General features: G+C 40.5%; 1 protein-coding gene across 5 annotated transcripts in view; it reads right to left on the reverse strand.

Annotated features, from left to right (window-relative positions):
• LOC129816662 (methyl-CpG-binding domain protein 5-like) overlaps positions 1-17122 on the reverse strand; it is a 48271-nt gene extending 31149 nt beyond the window's left edge. For all 5 annotated transcript variants that reach the window (XR_008753585.1, XR_008753586.1, XR_008753584.1 and 2 more), the window contains exon 1: positions 16764-17122. The gene's annotated coding sequence lies outside the window, so the exon portion shown is untranslated. The remainder of the gene's footprint in view (positions 1-16763) is intronic.
• Positions 17123-21964: the final 4842 nt, after the last annotated feature.

A 21964-nucleotide genomic window follows, 5' to 3' on the forward strand; every position in this document is an offset into this window, starting at 1 on the left:
TCGTGTTTTACCCTCCACAGTATGTGTGCCTAAAAGCCAGGCACATTTGTAGAGCATGATAGGCCTACTAGTCCCTCCCACATGATAAATCAGCCATAAAACACTGCATGGCTCTCCAGTGTTCCACCACTGCTCCATAGCTTGGAGGGAAACAGAGCGAGTTGAAAAATAGGCCAGGCTCTCTTGGATGCAAGGTAGCTGTAGCAAGGGGGGGGGGGGGGCTTCAGGGTTAGATTCAACAGCTTCAAATATTTTGGCAGTGTAGAGTTCCAGGAACACAGTATCTCCACTTGTGATATCGTGAACAAACAATCCAACTCCACGCCAGATGAGAAAAAAAAACGATTGACCCAGTGTATTAGAACGACATGTAAATGCAGCCCAAGTACCCATACAGCACAATAAAAAATATTCCCTGGATAATAAAATGGAAAGCAGGCACACTGGGCCTTGGTGCTGGGCAATATGGCCAAAATATATCATGGTATTTTTTGTCATTGACGGTATGAAGCTATTTGACGTTTCTGAATAATAACTTGCTTTATGGGTAGCGCATGAACCTAGGATGCCATAAAATTCATTCTAAGGGGTTTTAAAAATGGGCTTTCTCCATTCTGATTGCTTTATACTGTTCAAACAAACTACAACCAAAAATAGTAAGACATTACTGAAATTGAAGTAGTCTTTTTTTATTATTATTTTATTTTTTTGGGGGGGGGTGGATCAGCTTAATATTGCGGAAAGAATGTTGCTTCCAATGTAATTGTCTGCATCATTTCCAATCCCCCATATTTTTTGGGGTAAATATATATATCCATTCACGTATGCATACATATACACATATATACATACATACACATACCTACATAGACATATATACTTTTTTTAAAGAGTATACCTTTATTATTATTCCCCGCAAACCCTACTACCGATCCCCCAATTGGAGTAAACTGATAAACATTTCTGTTTTTACCTTCAATTTATACATCTTATACACATTTTACAGACACAGTCTACTTTATAATAGTTCTCTCTTGTTTGTTCTTAGTCCTTCCTCTATTTCTGTTGTCCATCCAGTTTGATTTCCACTTGTAACTGTGCTATTTCACAATAGCTCCGCACCTATACACATTTCACAGATCCCGTATGCCCTACATTGTTTATCTTGTTATTAGTCCCACCCTTCAGCTCCACTCAACCTTTCCCATCTATCTTCCAACATCATCCATTTCGGATTTTTATTTGCCATATATTTTTCAACTGTGCTGTGATGCTTCACAAAAGATTTGAATCTTCCTATTCTCATAGCTTCCATGGATTGTAAATTAAAAATAAACATTTTTGCTAAAATAATTATTATATTATTGATTGATTGACTATGGCTTTTCAAATCCCCCAGTATTGCTATCTGTAGCGTTAGTTCTACGCAAATGTTGCAATTCTTCAACCATTCCTGGAACTGTGACCAAAAACGAGCTACATGCGGACAATACCAAAATAAATGGTCTAATGACTCTGCCTCCTCACAGCAGAATCTGCAGAGCTGGGAAGATTGTATGCTCCATATATATATAACATTCTATTAGTTGCAAGAATTTTGTACAATCATTTAAATTGAAAAATTTGAAGTTTTGAATCCGCCGTTGTTTTGCGTATCAATTCATAAACCATGTGCCATGGAATGGCATACCAGTGGAATCATCAAGGCGGTGGCCCGTTCCTGTAGGTTCATGCTCTACAACATCCGCAGAGTACGACCCTGCCTCACACAGGAAGCGGCGCAGGTCCTAATCCAGGCACTTGTCATCTCCCGTCTGGATTACTGCAACTCGCTGTTGGCTGGGCTCCCTGCCTGTGCCATTAAACCCCTACAACTCATCCAGAACGCCGCAGCCCGTCTGGTGTTCAACCTTCCCAAGTTCTCTCACGTCACCCCGCTCCTCCGCTCTCTCCACTGGCTTCCAGTTGAAGCTCGCATCCGCTACAAGACCATGGTGCTTGCCTACGGAGCTGTGAGGGGAACGGCACCTCAGTACCTTCAGGCTCTGATCAGGCCCTACACCCAAACAAGGGCACTGCGTTCATCCACCTCTGGCCTGCTCGCCTCCCTACCACTGAGGAAGTACAGTTCCCGCTCAGCCCAGTCAAAACTGTTCGCTGCTCTGGCACCCCAATGGTGGAACAAACTCCCTCACGACGCCAGGACAGCGGAGTCAATCACCACCTTCCGGAGACACCTGAAACCCCACCTCTTCAAGGAATACCTAGGATAGGATAAAGCAATCCTTCTGCCCCCCCCCCCCCCCCCCCCCCTAAAAGATTTAGATGCACTATTGTAAAGTGGCTGTTCCACTGGATGTCATAAGGTGAATGCACCAATTTGTAAGTCGCTCTGGATAAGAGCGTCTGCTAAATGACTTAAATGTAAATGTAAATGAATGGGTACATCGAAAATCTCTTCCCAACTATTTTGCAATTTATATGGCACAGCTGTAAGTTTTTTGGTCCTTAAATGAAATTGGTATATGTTTTTATTTATCACACTTTTCTTTAACCATTTATGTTCTTTAATATAAGGCCGACATACAAGTTCCTTACTTTTATCCCCTTCTACCTGCCTCTTCCATTTTTGTGGTAATGCAGCAATTAATTGGTTGTAATTTTGGGTAGAGCAGACATTTCCATATGTCTGTGTTAGCTGCATGTGTGACATTACTCCACCAGTCCTATTTATGATATTCACAAAAATTATACCTTTTTTAAACATTTCTTCGATAAATACAATTTTTTATATCAATTACTAGATTTGAATTTAACCACAAGATTTGTTGTACTATTTGTTCCGTCCTTTCAGGTGGATTAAACTGAAATTGCAACCAACTTTCTAAGGCTTGTTTAAAAAATAAAGATATTTTGGAGATTATTTCCTTTTCAAGCAACCGAAAGTGAGCAGGTGTAATCTGAATAAAGGGAAAAAGGCCTTTCTTGAACATAGGATGAGACATTCGTACCAATCTACTAGAGAACCAGTTTGGATTTAAGTATAACTTTTGTATGACTGATGCCTTTAGTGAGAGGTCTAATGCTTTAATATTTAACAATTTCTGCCCTCTGAATTCATATTCGTTATATAAATAGGCCCTTTTAATTTTATCTGGCTTGCCGTTCCAAATAAAATTGAATATTTTTTGTTCATATAATTTAAAAAGCAGGTCACTAGGTGTAGGCAAAACCATAAGCAAATAGGTAAACTGTGATATGATTAAAGAGTTAATCAGGGTGATTTTCCCACAAATAGACAGGTATTTTCCTTTCCATAGTAGCAAGATCTTATCTATTTTTGCTAACTTTCTATAAAAATTTATTGGAGTGAGATCATTTCTTTCTTTTGGGATTTGTATACCGAGTATGTCCACATCTCCGTCAGACCATTTAATTGGTAAACTACATGGCAATGTAAAATGTGTATTTTTTAGTGATCCAATACGTAATATGGTACATTTATCATAATTTGGTTTTAATCCAGAGAGGATAGCAAATGTATCTAGATCCTCTAAGAGGCCGTGGAGAGATTCTAGTTGTGGTTTTAAAAGAAAACATGAATCATCAGCGTACAATGACACCTTAGTTTTTAGGCCCTGGATTTCTAATCCCTTAATATTAATGTTTGATCTAATTTTAACAGCTAACATTTCGATGGCAATAATAAACAGATATGCCGATAGTGGACAACCTTGTTTTACTCCTCTAGATAGTTTAAAACTTTCTGAGATGTAGCCATTATTTACTATTTTACACCTAGGGTTACTATACATAATTTTTACCCATTTTATAAGAGATTCCCCAAAATTGAAATATTCTAGGCATTTATATATAAACTCCAGTCGTACTTTATCAAAAGCCTTTTCAAAATCAGCTATGAAAACCAGGCCTGGTGTCCCCGATATTTAATAGTGTTCTATTGTTTCCAGTACTTGCCTTATATTATCTCCAATGTATCGTCCATGTAAAAAAACCTGTCTGATTAGGATGAATAATATCTGACAAAACTTTTTTTATTCTATGCGCCAAGCATTTTGCTAGGATTTTTGCATCACAACACTGAAGTGTAAGAGGTCTCCAATTTTTTAAATGGACTGGATCTTTATATATACCACTTGGGTCCTGTTTCAGTAATAATGATATCACACCTTCTTGTTGCGTGTCTGATAATCTATCATTTATATAGGAGTGGTTAAAACAAGCTAATAATGGTCCTTTGAGTATATCAAAAAAATGTTTGTATACTTCCACTGGTATGCCATCCAGTCCTGGAGTTTCCCCATCCTTAAAGGCCCCAATTGCATCAAGTAGTTCCTCCTCTGTAATTAGGCCTTCACATGAGTCTTTCTGTACAGATGTTAATTTTACATTATTATTAGGGAAAAAATCCATACAATTAGTTTCAGTTAGTGGAGATGGAGGAGCCTGAAACGAAAATATATTCTTAAAGTACTTTACTTCCTCTTTCAAAATATCATTTGGTGAATCATGCGTGACTCCATCATTTGTAACAAGTTTTAATACGTTTTTTTTGGTAGCATTTCTATATTGAAGATTGAAAAAGAATTTGGTGCATTTTTCCCCATATTCCATCCAGTTCGCTTTATTTTTGTAATATATTATACTGGATCTTTCTTGAATAAGTTCCTCCATTTCTTTTTGTTTTTCCTCTAACTTATTCTGTGCCTCTATGGTACCGTTTTTATTGTTATCTAACTGTACTGTTAGTCCTTCAATTTCCTTTGTTAATATGGACTCTTTTGATCGAAATTGCTTTTGTTTTATAGATGAGTACTGAATTGCATGGCCTCTAAAGGCACACTTAAGTGTCCCATACAATATGGGGATCTGCTGTACCTATATTATGTCTAAAAAAGTCAGTTATAAATTCTTCTGTCCTAGTTCTAAACAATTTATCATCTAGTAGGCTTTGATTAAATTTCCAATATCCTCGCCCACGTGGAAATTCTGTAAGAGTAATATATATGCCAATTATGTGATGGTCCGACCGCATTCTGTCCCCTATCAAACACTTTTTAACTTTTGGTGCCAGAGAGAATGATATAAGAAAGTAGTCAAGGCGACTAGCTTGATTAAGCCTCCGCCATGTATATCTCACTAGGTCAGGGTATTTAAGTCTCCATATATCCACTAATTCCAATACATCCATGACATTCCTGATTTCCTTAAGTGCCTGAGGGTGATAGTTTGTAGTGTGATTTCCTTTCCGGTCCATAGAGGTATTTAAGACCGTATTAAAATCTCCCACTATAATAATAGAGTCTAGTGTTGCTTGTAGAGTTGATACATTCTTATATATATTGTCAAAGAAGCTTGGATCATCATTATTCGGACCGTATAGGTTAATAAGCCATATATGTTTATTGTCCAATAACATATTTAAAATAATCCATCTACCTTGAGGATCTGTAGTCTTATTGAAGTAGTCTTATTTGTAGAACTATGAAATCCTATTTTGTAGCCTCAAACTCTGGTACTCGATCAATGGTTGCCATTTCTATAGTTATTTGTTCAATTCCAGCCTTCACTTCCATAGTTTTCTTCAATTTCTTAATTTCCTGCACAAATTTGTTATAATTTAAACACTGTCAAGTGCATTTTGTCTTAGTATGCCTCTATAACATTTTATATCAGAATATTATCATCATCATCATCATCATCATCTTTGACCATGTACTTTCGGGTTAATTTGCAGATCTTAATAAAAGGGCAGTCGGACGATTTCCGGGGGGTCTCTACTCCGAAGTTGTTGACTAGTTGTGCTAGCATTTAGCTAGCAGTGCTCAGCTGTTAGCAGTTTTGTACTGGCGATAAAAACGGATTATTGCAAGAATTTGAGTAACTACGGAATCATTTAATTAAACAAATCAAACAAAATGATGTTAGAATGTAAAGTAAAAATCCACACCAGTGTGTTTATCAATACCGGTATAGTAAAATGCAGTATACTAGCGATGTAACGATTAAAATGTTTAAGACGCAAGTGCATAGGTCTGAGGAACCCAAACCGATCCAAATGTAGCATGCATCGGTCAGAACATCGATTCAAACGTTACAAAATCACTGATTCACTAAAATGTTTTGCTCAAATTACTCTTTCTACCTTCCAAAAACACCTCATATTTTGTGATAACTGATGGGCCTTCTCCTTTAGTCTTGAACTAAGTGGGTAACTGTGTTGATAGTCATTGATATATAAGTAATTGTGCATGCCGAACAACCCCAGGGAATACCAGTAGCTTAAACAAGCTGCACAATGTGCCCAGCTTCGCACGGTAGGTGGCATGTTCCTAATCTTGCACATCTATTCTGCGGTCATCTTTAGCATTCAAATGCTAAAATGGCTTACCCGATATTAGGCGTTTATCAGTTGAGTGACAACATATGTAATTTGCTAGATTATTGTTATCCATGCACTGTTGAAAATTGTGTTTTACAGGAATAAACTAAAGCTACCGGAGACAACGCTCATCATCTGGTTATAGACCTACCTGCTGAATGGGGCTTACAATAGATTTTATTTTGATTGTTCAGGTTCACCATCAGCAATTTTCCAAATTTTGCAACGTTACAGCCTTATTCTAAAATGTATTAATATTTTTTTGCACTCAGCAAGCTACACACAATACCCCATAATGACAAATTGAAAAAAGGCTTTTAGAAATGTATTTTAAAAATAAATACCTAATCTACATAAGTATTCAGACCATTTGTTATAAGACTCAAAATTGTGCTCAAGTGCATCCTGTTTCCATTGATCATCCTTGAAATGTTTCTACAACTTGGGAGTCCACCTGTGGTAAATTAAATTGATTGGACATGATTTGGAAAGGCACACACCTGTCTATATAAGGTCCCACGGTTGACAGTGCACGTCAGAGCAAAAACCAAGCTATGATGTCGAAGGAATTTTCTGTAGAGCGCCGAGACAGGATTGTGTTGAGGCACAGAAGTGTAGTATTGAAGGGTCCCCAAGAACATCATTCTTAAATGGAAGAAGATTGGAACCACCAAGACTCTTCCTAGAGCTGTCCGATCGGCCAAACTGAGCAATCGGGGGAGAAATGCCTTGGTCAGGAAGGTGACCAAGAACCAGATGGGCACTCTGAAAGAGCTCCAGAGTTCCTCTGTGGAGCTGTGAGAACCTTCCAGAATGACAATCATCTCTGCAGCACTCTGCCAATCAGGACTTTACGGCAGTGGCCAGACGGAAGCCACTCCTCTGTAAAAGGCACATGACAGGCCGCTTGGAGTTTAGAAAAAGGCACCTAAACACCGTCAGACCATGTGAAACTAGATTCTCTGTCCTGATGAAACCAAGATTGAACTCTTTGGCCTAAATGCCAAACGTCACATCTAGAGGAAACCTGACACCATCCCTACGGTGAAGCACGGTGGTGAAGGCATCATGCTGTGTGGATGATTTTCAGCGACAGGGACTGAGGGTCTAGTCAGGATCGAGGGAAAGGTGAACAGAGAAAAGTACAGAGATCCTTGATGAAGAGTGCTCTGGACCTCAGACTGGAGGTGAAGGGTCACCTTCCAACAGGACAATGACCCTAAGCACACAGCCAAGACAACGCAGGAGTGGCTTCGGCACAAGTCTCTGAATGTCCTTGAGTGGCCCAGCCAGAGCCCGGACGTGAACCTGATCGAACATCTCTGGAGACCTGAAAATAGCTGTGCAGCAATGCTCCCCATCCAACCTGACAGAGCTTGAGAGGATCTGCAGAGAGGAATGGGAGGAACCCCCCAAATACAGGTGTGCCAGGCTTGTATCGTCATACCCAAGAAGACTCGAGGCTGTAATCGCTGCCAAAGGTGCTTCAACCAAAATACAGAGTAAAGGGTCTGAATACTTATGTAAATGTAATATTTAAGTTTTTTTTTTGCTTCTTATACATTTGCAAAAATGTATAAAGACCTGTTTTTGCTTTGTCATTATGGGGTATTGTGTGTAGATTAAATCGTTTTTCTCCCCTCAATCAATTTTAGAAAAAGGCTGCAATGTAAAAATGTGGAAAAAGTCAAGGGGTCTGAATAGTTTCCCGAATGCACTGTATATTCATTGGCTATCTAATAGTGGTAGTGAGGTGGTAGATGCCTAGTCTCACTTACGACTCAGCTCAGGGCTGGGCGATATGGTCTAAAAATGATCACGTTTCCCCCCCCCCCAAACAATGGCGATTCACGATATGCTGTATATCGCAATGTTTGAATGCTGCAGCCACAGCTCTAAAACAAAAACGACTTTCTCCCTTGAGGTAAACAGTGTAGGCTAGTATAACTTCTTTCCCCGTTGTCGGTGGTCTTAAAGGCCTTCCCACCTCATACATATCACACACAAACTAAAATGTCCAGTAACGTATCAGGCTGTCGGATAAATTTATCCAGCGTGAGACCGCACTGGAATTCAACCGTATGTTTTTATAAGCAGCTGTCATTTGAGCTTATCATTGTAAACACTGGAGCAGATTTCTGATTCTGCCCAATAGGGCTGAGCTCTATATTGTGCATCTCACAGAATGGACAAAAAAATAAGTGAAACTTTGGATCTGTGTTTATTCTATAGTACTCTTGGAGGGAGTACACAAAAAAGCGGACTTAAATAAATAAAAAGCGTTATGGATGTTACATGAAATGGACACGCTATTTGGGGAGACTGAACATATTAGCAAAAGTCTGAGTCTTAGGTCAATACATGGATTGCCATTTCAAAGGCTTGGCTGAACACAAAAACAATAATTTTGAAAATATAGTAATTTCCATTATTAATTTAGAAAGTAAAAACAACTCACGGATGTTAGATCCTCCATTACAAATGTTACAGAGTCTGAAATAGACATTCACATCTTAAAAAGGGAAACTCCAATGTTGACACAGTCATAAAATGTTTTGTATGCCAGCAGTCAAGAAATTGGACATTCAAGAAGCAAAGTGTCGCTGGTCAGTCCTAGGTGCCATCTCCGTTCTGATAGGATGGTTGAAGCGCACAATGATAGCAGTCTGCCCAGAGAAAGCCAAGTGAGCCAAACTTTTTAATTACATTCATATGAGACAGCCCTCCAAGACAGCAGAGCCCCCGTTTCATCAATATCCATGTTACCTACACTGAGTGTACAAAACATTAGGAACACCTCTTTCCATGACAGACTAAGCAAGTGAATCCAGGTGAAAGCTATGATCCCTTATTGATTTCACTTGTTAAATCCACTTCAAATCAGGTGTAAAGTGGAAGAGACATGTTAAAGAAGGATTTTTAAGCCTTGAGACAAATCAGACATGGATTGTGTATGCGTGCCATTCAGAGGGTGGACATCCAGCCAACTTCACACAACTGTGGGAAGATTTAGAGTCAACATGGGCCAGCATCTCTGTGGAGTCCATGCCCCAATGATTTGAGGCTGTTATGAGGGCAACTCAATATTTGGAAGATGTTCCTAATGTTTCGTACACTCAGTGTATAGTTCCAGTCGGTATTAGTTAGAACGTTGCAGCCGTGGCCGTGGGGAAAACAACTCGTGGTTACCTAGGTTACCCCACCAGCTCACAGCAAAAACGTGACCTTTTTCAAACTGCAATTTTCTTGTTGTCTGCTTGTTTTAGTCAATTACAAAACGAAATTCAATAAAGAGATATATATATATATATATAAAAATAAAAAGTTTAACTAGACAAGTTAAGAACAAATTCTTATTTACAATGACGGCCTAGGAACAGCGGGTTAACTGCCTTGTTCAGGGGCAGAACAACAGATTTTTTACCTTGTCAGCTCGGGGATTCAATCTAGAAACCTTTCGGTTACTGGCCCAACGCTCTAACCACTAGGAAAAGTAAAACATGTCTAATGATTACTTTTCAACATTTCCTGCTCCCGAGCGTACACACTACTTAAAAAAAACTGAATATTGTAGGGCTTCCCTCATGCCCCTTTTCAAGACGGTGCTAGAAGCTACATGAGTGAGTGCTAGCTACCACCCGGAACATCTAGCAAAGGCCAACAAAACTAACAAACCGAATATAAAGCTAGAAGTTGTGAGTGGAGTGACAAACAGACTATACTAAAGTTTAATGTCTTCTTACCTGTATAGCCTATTTTGACACCGGGTCCCAACATTTTCCACACCAAATAGCCTGAAGTCACAGGGCTCTTCCCGCAGGCTCTATTGAAGCAATAAGGCACGAAGGGGTGCATGGATAGAGCCCTTAGCCGTGGTATATTGACTATATACCACAAACCCCTGAGATGCCTTATTGCTATTATAAACTGGTTACCAACTTAATTAGAGCAGTAAAAATATATGTAAAAAACACGTTCTCATTTGCAGCAATGACCTGGGGAGTAGTTACAGGGGAGAGGAGGGGGATGAATGAGCCAATTGTAAACTGGGGATTATTAGGTGACCATGATGGTTTGAGGGCCAGATTGGGAATTTAGCCAGGACACCGGGGTTAACACCCCTACTCTTACGATAAGTGCCATGGGATCTTTAATGACCTCAGAGAGTCAGGACACCCGTTTAACGTCCCATCCGAAAGACGGCACCCTACACAGGGCAGTGTCCCCAATCACTGCCCTGGGGCATTGGGATATTTTTTAGACCAGAGGAAAGAGTGCCTCCTACTGGCCCTCCAACACCACTTCCAGCAGCATCTGGTCTCCCATCCAGGGACTGACCAGGACCAACCCTGCTTAGCTTCAGAAGCAAGCCAGCAGTGGTATGCAGGGTGGTATGCTGCTGGCGGCTGTCAGCCAATCAGCATTCAGTGCTTGAACCACACATTTTATAATTCCCTACGTGGGAGCATTGCGGACCGTAGGTTAGGCTTTTTGACCGTTACAGGTACACTGAACAACACAGCCGCTTTTTGGCATGTTTTGCTATTTCTGTATAAAAACGATATATAATTCGACAAAAGTCGTCTCTTTTACAATGAGGGTCAATGGGAAAATATTTTCCCCCAATTTGTGGGTGTGGTCGAGGACAACTCATTATGTAAATATCAACTCAGAGTATAGAAGAACAAGGAGTGAGCACCTCTCCCTCCTTGCATCTCAGCATCTCCCATAACTTTAATTGATTTTCCCGTGCTGTTCTATAATTGGATAGACCTCCACATCCATAAATATGGGACTTATGAAACACGGGAAGTAATAAGTGGTCCGGCGGGATGTACACTCAGCAAAAAAAGAAACGCCTTCTTACTGTTAACTGCGTTTATTTTTGCAAACTTAACATGTGTAAATATTTGTATGAACATAAGATTCAACAACTGAGACAAACTAAAGTTCCACAGACATGTGACTAACAGAAATTGAATAATGTGTCCATGAACAAAGGGGGGGGGGGCAAAATCAAAAGTAACAGTCAGTATCTGGTGAGGCCACCAGCTGCATTAAGTACTGCAGTACATCTCCTCATCATGGACTACACCAGATTTGCCAGTTCTTGCTGTGAGATGTTACCCCACTCATCCACCAAGGCACCTGCAAGTTCCCGGACATTTCTGGGGGGGAATGGCCCTAGCCTTCACCCTCCGATCCAACAGGTCCCAGACGTGCTCAATGGGATTGAGATCTGGGCTCTTCGCTGGCCATGGCAGAAAACCGAAATTCCTGTCTTGCAGGAAATCACACACAGAACAAGCAGTATGGCTGGTGGCATTGTCATGCTGGAGGGTCATGTCAGGATGAGCCTGCAGGAAGGGTACCACATGAGGGAGGAGGATGTCTTCCTCAGTGTAATGCTCATTCCTTCGACGATAAACACGAATCCGACCATCACCCCTGGTGAGACAAAACCGCGACTCGTCAGTGAAGAACACTTTTTGCCAGTCCTGCCTGGTTCAGCGACGGGGACGAGGGCTTGTGCCCATAGGCAACGTAGTTGCCGATGATGTCTGGTGTAGACCTGCCTTACAACAGGCCTACAAGCCCACAGACAGTACGCCTAAGTACGACATTGCCATTTATTGCCCTGGCCACATCTGCAGTCCTCATGCCTCCTTGCAGCATGCCCAAGGCACATTCACGAAAATGAGCAGGGACCCTGGGCATCTTTCTTTTTGTGTTTTTCAGAGTCAGTAGAAGGCCTCTTTATTGTCTTACGTTTTCATAACTGTGACCTTAATTGCCTACCGTCTGCAAGCTGTTAGTGTCTTAACCTGTTTGGGCTGCAGGGGCAGTATTGAGTAGCCAGATAAAAGGTGCCCATTTCAAACGGCCTCGTACTCAATTCTTGCTCGTACAATATGCATATTATTATTAATATTGGATAGAAAACACTCTCTAGTTTCTAAAACCGTTTGAATTATATATGTGAGTGAAACAGAACTCATTTGGCACAAACTTCCTGACCAGGAAGTGGAAAGTCTGAAATCGAGGCTCTGTTCTACTTCCTGCCTATAAATGGGCATGATACGTATTAGTATACATGCACTTCATACACCTTCCCCTGGATGTCAAGAGGCGGTGAGAGAAGAAATTGAGTGTTTATCTTGGTCTGAAGTGGAATACAAGCTCTTTGTATGACGTGTCACCCATTTCCTGTTTTCTGGAGAGTGCGAGGAGGCACCTGGATTTGCCTTCTGTACAGCTGCCGTTATGGACGACTAATATCTCCGGCTTTGATTTTATTTGATACATGTGACCATATCATTGTAAAGTATGTTTTTTAAATATAGTTTAATCAGATTATTGAAATTTTTTCGGGAGTTTTGCCGTGTTCCGTTCTCTTCCGTTTGTTGACATGGAGAGATTCGTGCCACTTGGCTAGTGTGCTTGCTAAATCGAGAGGGAAAGAGGCCGTTCTAAATCCAAACAACGATTGTTCTTGACAAAGGACCCCTTGTCCAACATTCTGATGAAAGATCAGCAAAAGTAGGAAACATTTTATGATGCTATTTCATATATCTGTCGTACATGTGAACTAGTCGTCGGCGCCCAGCATTTGGGTACTCTATCTATACCCAACGCTGTATGTCGTAATGAAGTTATTTTTATAATTTTAACACGGCGATTTCATTAAGAACTAATGAATCTATCATTTCCTATACAACATGTATTTTTTAGTTATGTTTATGAATAGCTATTTGGTCAGAATATGTGTGTCAGAAAAAAATCCGGACGTTGTGGGAAAAAGTAGCTAAGTTAGCACAATGTATTACCACTGATTTCAGCTCTAAATATGCACATTTTCGAATAAAACATAAGTGTATGTATAACCTAATGTTATAGGACTGTCATCTGATGAAGAATATCAAGGTTAGTCAAAAATTATATATCTTTTACTGGTTTGTCACGATCGCTAACTTTTACTGCTGGGAAATGGCTTGTGTTTCTGGCTATTGTGGTAAGCTAATATAACGCTATATTGTGTTTGCTGTAAAACACTTAATAAATCGGAAATATTGGCTGGAATCACAAGATGCCTGTCTTTCATTTGCTGTACACTATGTATTTTTCAGAAATGTTTTATGATGAGTAATTAGGTATTTGACGTTGGTGTCTGTAATTACTCTGGCTGCTTCGGTTCTATTTCTGATTGTAGCTGCAATGTAAACTATGATTTATACCTGAAATATGCACATTTTTCAAACATAAATTTATTGTATAACATGTTATAAGACTGTCATCTGATGAAGTTGTTTGTTGGTTAGTTTGGTTGGTTCTTGGTTAGTTAGGTTGGCTTTGAGCATGCTACCTGTGCTGTGAAAAATGTCTGTCCTTTTTTGTATTTGGTGGTGAGCTAACATATATATACGTGCTGTTTTCGCTGTAAAACATTTTAAAAATCGGACATGTTGGCTGGATTCACAATATGTGTACCTTTCATTTGTTGTATTGGACTTGTTAATGTGTGAAAGTTAAATATTTAAAAAAATATATTTCGAATTTCGCGCCCTGCACTTGAAGTGGTTGTTGTCATAAGTGTACCGACACCGGGCTGCAGCCATAAGAAGTTAACAACCGTTCCACAGGTGCATGTTCATTAATTGTCTATGGTTCATTGAACAAGCATGTGGTCATTGAAACAGTGTTTAAACCCTTGACAATGAAGACCTGTGAAGTTATTTGGATGTTTACAAATTATCTTTGAAAGACGGGGTCCTGAAAAAGGGACGTTTATTTTTTTGCTGAGTTTATTATTGTGCTATGACAGCTCAAACCGACACCCATAAAGTGGACTTCTAGTAATTAGACTGACCCTGTACACATATTTGTCTTATTTCAGTATTCCATTAACGCGCAGTAGTTTATAAAGAATGGCCAGACCAGCTAGCCTAGCTACCAAAACTCCTTGCTCTGACCAAACGCCACGCCCACGGACATTCGTTTCTCCTCCGTAATGAATCTGGATCTGAGTAACCAGCTAGAACGCTAACCTAACGCAGTAGGCATAGAAAGATGAGATCCCACTTCGGTATATTTTTCTTGCGACTGATCATAGGCTACTAGAACGTAAACACATTCTAAGGGTTCTGATTAGTCAAAGAAACCAATGGGTTGGACCAGAGCCAAAATGACTGGGACAAAGTGGCATTTACTAAATGAATCATTGGCTTTGATACTCTGATTGGTTAGAGACAATCCAATCACTGATGACCTTGTTTTGTACAACACCCCAGACGCTGCGTTTTAACATTCAGAAACGACAATAATCATCGCTGTCATACAGGTTTTCGAAAACATCTGCTGATATGCCCCTTATCTTTCATATCAGCTAGAAAGAATCTTTCAAATAAAACAATATGCACTCACTGCAGCAGTTCTGCACAGATCCACAAGCTGTGTGTGTGCCTTCAGTTGAAGAACTACACTTCCTCCCCAGTTACCTTTACACGCTGACCACATCGCCTGAATTGCGTGCACGAGCATTGCAAAATAAACATATTATTCAATCATTTCATCCGAACTGCTCGGCTACGAGCTTCTGCATAACCATCAAGCATTTTAGATGCTTGATGCACTGCAAGTTCCGCCTCTCCCATCTCCTCAGTTTTTATTTATTTAACTAGGCAAGTCAGTTAAGCACAAATTCTTATTTACAATGACAGCCTAGGAACAGTGGGTTAACTGCCTTATTCAGGGGCAGAACGACAGATTTTTACCTTGTCAGCTTGGGGATTTGATCTAGCAGCCTTTCGGTTACTGGCCCAATGCTCTATCCACTAAGCTACCTGCATATAATGATTGAAGGGTGAAGCTGGGGCCACACTCCAGTCCTGTTGGTGGTAATGCACCTTAAAGTTGGTTGCCAAACGCCATATAAAATCCACAGAATAAGAAGAATGAACAAGGAGAAAAACGAACTAGGATTCCCCTTTTTATCTGTGGATTAATTGTCAGAGTAGAGCGCAAACGATTTTGTGACTCAACATGGGGTCAAAATTCTATAAAGATCCAGCTAATCCAGTCGGTTTTGATATTTTAACCTGGATGTCATGAAAGCTTTTAGTAGGGATAGACAAAATCAACACGGGCATGAAGGCGCACACAGACGCATGCGCGGTCAGCATGTTACACACAGGTGTTCAGAGCAGGCTATATAGCCAATTAGCACAGGTGGCCACCTATGTCTTCCCTTGTGGGGACACTAACCCTATGAAAGGTGTAGTAATTTAACCTTCTGTTTTTTTATTATTATTTTTTGCTGATATCAAAGATATGTTCCTTATGTTTCCAAAAAAAGGTGCAAGCGTCGAGCTCTTGCTAAAGCAGTAATCTTTCATGAATGGGGTAGCAACAGACCAGACACTAGTATATAACATTACTTTCAACTGAAATGAAAAGGTAAACCACAAAAATCTCCAAGATGTTGGGAAAAATAATGTATCTCTTGATGCATCATGGCCATTTTTGTCCTTAGCTTTATCATAAGATTAAGGTTGACAGTGGAGCAATAATCTATTCTCTCTCACAAATTAATATCTACTAAGATTTCATTCTGTCCTATGGGATGTTTGCTGGTGGCCTATGCAGAGGCTCTGATTAACATTGCAAACAGATCAGATGCTGAACAGGCATCTAAACCCATACGAGCATCTGCAAAACTAACATTCTGATATTAGGCATTACAGTACAAAAAAAAAAAAACACTGTTACGGATTGCCATCACTATATAGGAGGGAACCAATTAGTCCAGGTACATTATTACTGTGCCATAGCCGCACTCCTCTGAAACCACAGTACATTACGGCATAAGTAGTTAACGTTACATATTGATGACATTATGTCGTGTGTGCGTGAGGTAGGCAGCACGCGCACTATTTTGAAAAGCATGCACGTTGTCGGGTGCTGATTTGACTGGCAAAATAATCTGCGTAGATCACTAACTGTTAGGGTAACTAACTTTCTTGCTAACTAGAAAGTATGTAAATTGCAGCTGATAATTGGCCTCTAGGGATAGCATGCTATCTAGCTGGCTACCTAGCCTTACTTAAGCTTCCTACTGGTGGCTAGCTACGCGTACGAGCCTGCTGCTATTGACGATGCCATAACAAACACAGCAAGAGCAATTTCACAGCCAAGCGACACGGATGGTGGAGATAGCTACAACAGTAGTCCTGTATGATAAAATATAGTATTTTATTTTACACAGATTTTGGTGTTACTAGTCGCTAGCTAGCTATTTAGTTAGCCAGCTAGAGTTGCCTATAAATGTTTATTTAAAATGTGTAAACTAATATAGCACTCTTACCTTCATAGCTTCCCATTTCAGAAGACAAAAAACACGACACGGAGAATTTAGTTCAATAACAACATGAACCGAAGCCCTTTGCAGAAATGTCAGTCGAGCCAGGGCCAAAATTGAGACAGACACCAGGAGAGGTCTGTTGCTGAGAGGCTTGAGAGTCAGAAATAAGGTTTAGCATATCCAAAATACCATGCCCTCCATTTCAACAGTTCACATTTTGCTTTTCAGGATTATATGTAGAGAAATTTAAAAATAAAAAAGAATTACAGGTTCAGGTTTGCTATTCCTTTGAAAATCTACATTAAAGCGCTCCCACGTACAAGTGCCACTGCTAGAATTCTCTCGAGCTTGTTGGGAATAGAAAGATGGGAGAGATTGTTTGCGCATGCGCCACAGCTGGAGCCTGGAAAATCTGTCCCAGCATGCAACAGAATGTTAAAAGAACGCAAGGTTTAGAAAGGGAGACATGTTGAAACATTCTAGTATCTTCAAAATTATTGTTGTGGATGCATGCCATAATGCAGGCATATTCAGATTTTTTAATATATTGTGATTATTTTATGTGTTTATAGTACACTACTGCCGGACAGTTCATAATGGACCCATTTAATGTATTTCATTTGAAGGATTTCCACCACAACTTTCATAGATAGTGTAAATAATGTGTATACATTTGGATTTTTGTCATTTAGCAGACGCTCTTATGCAGAACGATTTACAGTTAATAATGCATTCATCTTAAAGGTCGACTTTGGGCACAAAAAAACGGTCCAACTCCGCCCCTTTCACAATTTTCGAACATAAATGGAGTGTGCCTTTCTTTGGTGGTTGTCGGTGTGTCATTCTGGTCATGCGTGCCGCGTCCGACGTAGCAAATACAACAAGCCACTTTAGCTAGCCAATAATGGTGTTTTTAAGACAAATGGGAACTGAAGATTTGTTTTTAAAACGAGGTCAAATCATGTTGTCAGTGATATTCAGGCCGGAAAGTCGGAGCTCTAGAAAGATTCTCGACTTGGAATTCGGAGTTGGAGGACCTTTCAAAAAGATTTTTCCCAGTCTGAGCTATTCTTTTCCGGAGTTCCGAGTTGTCTTGAACCCACTGAAGTCGGGGATTTACGAGTTCCGAGTTGTTTTGAACGCTGCATAACTCATCCAGAATGTGGATGGACGGAAGTTATAGAAATAGGCAAAAAATAGGACTTCTGTAGCCAAATGTCTTTTTCATAAATGTTTGTTTTTAAGCATTAAATGACCTGGTATGATGGTGCATTGATCAGTTAGTTATACAGTTTAAAGACATTATTTTTTCCCGAAAGTCAACCTTTAAGATAGCTAGGTGATAAAAACACATATCATAGTTATAGTAAGTACATTGTTCCTCAATAAATAAGTTAATGCTAGTAGGCAAAGAAAAGTGCACACGTATTTATTTATTATACATACATCTTAAGTGTATGTATTATCATACATCTTAAGTGTATCAAGCCCCAGCATGTTCAATTCACTGTAGGGGCCTTGCTGCAGCATCAGGATCATGCCTCCATCCCATGGTGTGAGAAAGGGAATCTGAGATGCAATGGGCTTTGCTGCCATCTAGTGAACAGATGGAGCTCTCCAGCTCCCTGTTGTGCTGAAATCTACAGTAAGACGTCTTGCTCCCAGACAAGTTTAACAACTTATTTGCTCGCTTTGAGGACAATACAGTGCCACTGACACGGCCTGTGGTGTCTCCTTCACCGCGGCCAACGTGAGTAAAACATTTAAACTTGTTAACCCTCGCAAGGCTGCCGGCCCAGACAGCGTCCCTAGCTGCGTCCTCAGAGCATGCGCAGAACAGCTGGCTGGTGTGTTTACGGACATATTCAATCAATCCCTATCCCAGTCTGCTGTGCCCACATGCTTCAAGAGGGCCACCATTGTTCCTGTTCCCAAAAAAGCTAAGATAACTGAACTAAATGACTATCGCCCGCAGCACTCACTTCTGTCATCATGAAGTGCTTTGAGAGACTAGTCAAGGATCATATCACCTCAACCCTACCTGATACCCTAGATCCACTCCAATTTGCTTACCGCCCCAATAGATCCACAGACGACGCAATCGCCATCACACTGCCCTATCCCATCTGGACAAGAGGAATACCTATGTAAGATTGCTGTTCATTGACTACAGCTCAGCATTTAACACCATAGTACCCTCCAAACTCATCATTAAGCTCGAGACCTTGGGTCTCGACCCCGCCCTGTGCAACTGGGTCGTGGAATTTCTGACGGGCCGCCCCCAGATGGTGAGAGTAGAAAACATCTCCACCCGCTGGTCCTCAACACTGGGGCCCCACAAGGGTGCATTCTCAGACCTCTCCTGTACTCCCTGTTCACCCATGACTGCGTGGCCATGCACACCTCCAACTCAATCATCAAGTTTGCAGACGACACCACAGTGGTAGGCTTGATTACCAACAATGACGAGATGGCCTACAGGGAGGAGGTGAGGGCCCACGGAGTGTGGTGTCAGAAAAAGAACCTCTCACTCAACGTCAACAAAACAAAGGAGATGATCGTGGACTTCAGGAAACAGCAGAGGGTGCATCCCCCCCATCCACATCGACGGGACAGTAGTGGAAAAGGTGGAAAGTTAAGTTCTTCAGCGTACACATCACGGCCAAATTGAAATGGTCCAAACACACAGACAGAGTGGTGAAGATGGCACAACAGCGCCTCTTTAACCTCAGGAGGCTGAAGAAATTTGTCTTGTCACCTAAAACACTCAATAAGCTCATCAAGGACAACAACTTCCCGAGCCACTGCCTGTTCACCCAGCTATCATCCAGACGGTAAGGTCAGAACAGGTGCATCAAAGCTGGGACCGAGAGACTGAAAAACAGCTTCTATCTCAAGGCCATCGGACTGTTAAACAGCCATCACTTACAAAGAGTGGCTGCTTCCAATTTAGACTCAAATCTCTGGCAATTTCAATACATTTAATAAAAGGTATCACTAGTCACTTTAAATAACGCCACCTTAATAATGTCTACATATCCTACATTACTCATCTCATATGTACAGTTGAAGTCGGAAGTTTACATACACCTTAGGCAAATACATTTAAACTCAGTTTCACAATTCCTGACATTTAATCCTAGTAAAAATTCCCTGTTTTAGGTCAGTTAGGATCAACACTTTATTTGAAGAATGTGAAATGTCAGAATATAGTAGAGAGAATGATTTATTTCAGTTTTTATTTATTTCATCACATACCCAGTGGGTCAGAAGTTTACATACACTCAATTAGTATTTGGTAGCATTGTCTTTAAATTGTTTAACTTGGGTCAAACGTTTCAGGTAGCCTTCCACAAGCTTCCCACAATAAGTTGGGTGAATTTTGGCCCATTCCTCCTGACAGAGCTGGTGTAACTGAGTCAGGTTTGTAGGCCTCCTTGCTCACACAAACTTTTTCAGTTCTGCCCACAAATTTTCTAAAGGATTGAGGTCAGGGCTTTGTGATGGCCACTCCAACACCTTGACTTTGTTGTCCTTAAGCCATTTTGCCACAACTTTGGTAGTATGCTTGGGGTCATTGTCCATTTGGAAGACCCATTTGCGAAAAAGCTTTAACTTTCTGACTGATGACTTGAGATTTTGCTTCAATATATCCACATAATTTTCTTGCCTCATGATGCCATCTATTTTGTGAAGTGCACCAGTCCCTCCTGCAGCAAAGCACCCCCACAACATGATGCTGCCACCCCCGTGCTTCACGTTTGGGATGGTGTTCTTCGGCTTGCAAGCATCCCCTTTTTTCCTCCAAACATAACAATGGTCATTATGGCCAAACAGTTCTATTTTTGTTTCATCAGACCAGAGGACATTTCTCCAAAAAGTACGATCTTTGTCCCCATGTGCAGTTGCAAACCGTAGTCTGGCTTTTTTATAGCGGTTTTGGAGCAGTGGCTTCTTCCTTACGTTGTAGCCTTTCAGGTTATGTCGATATAGGATTTGTTTTACTGTGGATATAGATAATATTGTACCTGTTTCCTCCAGCATCTTCACAAGGTCCTTTGCTGTTGTTCTGGGAATGATTTGCACTTTTCTCACCAAAGTACGTTCATCTCTTCTTGAGCGGTATGACGACTGCATGGTCCCATGGTGTTTAAACTTGCGTACTATTGTTTGCACAGATGAAAGTGGTACGTTCAGGTGTTTGGAAATTGCTCCCAAGGATGAACCAGACTTGTGGAGGTCTACAATTTTTTCTGAGGTCTTGGCTGATTTCTTTTGATTTCCCATGATGTCAAGCAAAAAGGAACTGAGTTTGAAGGTAGGCCTTGAAATACATCCACAGGTACACCTCCAATTGACTCAAAATGATGTCAATTAGCCTATCAGAAGCTTCTAAAGCCAAGACATAATTTTCTGGAATTTTCCAAGCTGTTTAAAAGGCACAGTCAACTTAGTGTATGTAAACTTCTGACCCACTGGAATTATGATACAGTGAGTTAAGTGAAATAATCTGTCTGTAAACAATTGTTGAAACAATTACTTGTGTCATGCACAAAGTAGATGTCCTAACGACTTGCCAAAACTATAGTTTGTTAACAAGAAATTTGTGGAGTGGTTGAAAAACAAGTTTTAATGACTCCAACCTAAGTCTATGTAAACTTCCGACTTCAACTGTAAATAGTGTATTCCTTACCATCTACTGCATCTTGCCTATGCTGCACGGCCATCGCTCATCCATATATTTATATGTACATATTCTTATTAAACCCTTTACATTTGTGTGTATTAGGTAGTTGTTGTGAATTTGTTAGATTACTTGTTAGATATTACTGTACTGTCGGAACTAGAAGCACAAGCATTTCGCTAAACTCGCATTAACATCTGCTAACCATGTGTATGTGACCAATAAAATTAGATTTGATTTACTGTACTTCAGCACTGCATCAGAGATTCTGCCAGCCGGATAGATGAGGGACTGCATGAAATCGGTCCAATTCTCAAAATCTATATCCTAAATCAGCTGCACAGTTGTGACATTCATTCAAAGCCATACGCATATTCATGGGTTTGCACAGGTGGTGGATAAACATTGGATGAATGTTGTTGCATATTTTTCATTGCTCCCAGGACAGTGCACCTGTGTTTTTCATGCTCAGAACTGACTCCAACCCTGCGGTAGAGAGATTATAAACAGACCGTACACA

Source organism: Salvelinus fontinalis, chromosome 19 (genome assembly GCF_029448725.1).
Source record: "Salvelinus fontinalis isolate EN_2023a chromosome 19, ASM2944872v1, whole genome shotgun sequence".
NCBI lineage: Eukaryota > Metazoa > Chordata > Actinopteri > Salmoniformes > Salmonidae > Salvelinus > Salvelinus fontinalis.